This window comes from Geospiza fortis, unplaced genomic scaffold, assembly GCF_000277835.1.
Source record: "Geospiza fortis unplaced genomic scaffold, GeoFor_1.0 scaffold172, whole genome shotgun sequence".
Taxonomy (NCBI): Eukaryota; Metazoa; Chordata; class Aves; order Passeriformes; family Thraupidae; genus Geospiza; species Geospiza fortis.
Window position 1 is genome coordinate 2,994,554 of NW_005054309.1, and position 1,784 is coordinate 2,996,337.

Here is a 1,784-nt window from a genome sequence, read left to right on the forward strand (position 1 = left end):
TCTTTTTTCTAAGGCCTCTTTGAAGAATGAGACCAAAGAGCCTTCAAGCAGGAGTTTGCGTGTTTACTGCACTCCCCGCCCCCTCACTTGCTGTTTCCTTTAGAGCTCCAAGTCATTTTAACGATTTATTTCATGCACTTTACATAGCAAGAAGCTGTAGCAACAGCTGCATTCATGAATCCTTACCAGGCAGCTCTCGGTATATTTTGGTCTGTCTGTGTATTGTCCCTGGCTCAGTTAAATAAATCTCCGCTGGAGGAAGGGACTTTACAGCTTAGTGGCAAAGGGCTGGCGGATGGGAATATCAACAAGACACTTAGTGGGCCACTGGATCCTGGAATAGCAGTGCCTCTGGCACAAAGCTCTGCTCCCAGCAGCACAGCCGGGGGCCAGGTCCAGCGCAGGCTCTTTGTTGCTGTCAGCAGGGACGGCGTCTCCATCCAGCAGCAGTGACAGAACTGCAGCTATGGGCTGGAGCTTGGGCTAGGAGCGGTTAAAGCACGTCTGGGACAGATGCTGCCCTTGTCACGCTGCTGTGGATCCAGGGCTCGGCTGTTAACCATGCTGGGCTCGTTTCCATGGGTGCCATTTGGGATCTGGGCATGGATGTGCTGCCCAAGGCTGTGTGCTCTCGCAGGGAGCTCAGCTGGGGTCTGCAGAGTCCTGCAGCGCAGGATTCAGTCCATCAGAGCATCACAGGATTGGGCACAAGTTTACTTTTGCATATGAGATCAAAGCTTAAAATATCAGCTGGCCTTTCTCTCACTCCTGACTTTTCTAAAACATCTGAACAATTTCTTCTTTAGCTCTGTTAAAATCAATCAATCTGACATTTAAATTGTATGTGAATTTGATAAATAAAGACAGGTTACAAAATGCCACACGGAATTATTTTTTTTTAACGTTTTTCAACTACTTAGGACAAAAAAATGTTACAATGCTTGACTTTTCATTTAGTTACATAAATAATTTTTTTATAAATATCTCTTTATAAACAATATATAAATAGCTTTACAACATAAATACATTTATGCATGACATGAATTTACAAACAGCAATGTTATACAGCTGGCTTCATCAGTCTCTTGGAAAAGCACTGTCCCTTGTCTCGGTGAGTGTTTGTATATATAATATATATAAGATAGAGAGCACTTGTTAAAAAAATAACAAAACCAAAACAGTTGGTGCCATGACTCCTCGTACCAAAAAGAAAAACACAACCACATCTTTTGTCCATTCCAAGGGGGTCTCTGCTTCTCTAGCTGTTGCCGGGGGATGGCCATGCCTGGCCGTGCGTGGTAGGAAAAAGTGGACTATGGATTCAAAGCCCTGCAAGGAACAAGAACAAAGCGCCCATTAGTACTTGCCATGCAGCACCCCTTACCCATACCCAGCCAAAACTCCTGCCAAAGTATCTGGGGCTGGGGGATGCTGGACTCAGCAGAAGCCATCCCTGAGCTTTTTGCTTGTGCTAAAGCAAGGAAGGAAATGCACCCTTTGCTTTCTGGCTGGTGTTCAGGGGAGAGGCTGAGGGAAGCTGCTGCTCCTCCTGCCCTTGTGTCTGTTGGAGGTTTTTTCCTTGTTCTGATGGGTTCAGTGAGAGAGAAGGGATGTGACCTGCCTACATGGCGTATGTGTGTTCCTCTTGGAGCCCTGAGCTAGCAGTACTTGGCAATATTGAGGAGTCTCTAAATGAGGGAAGAGAGAAAGAGCACCCATCCCTCCAGGACAACAGACCGGCACTGCCATTCTGTAGGCACCTTTGGGTTGTGCTATTCCCGTCG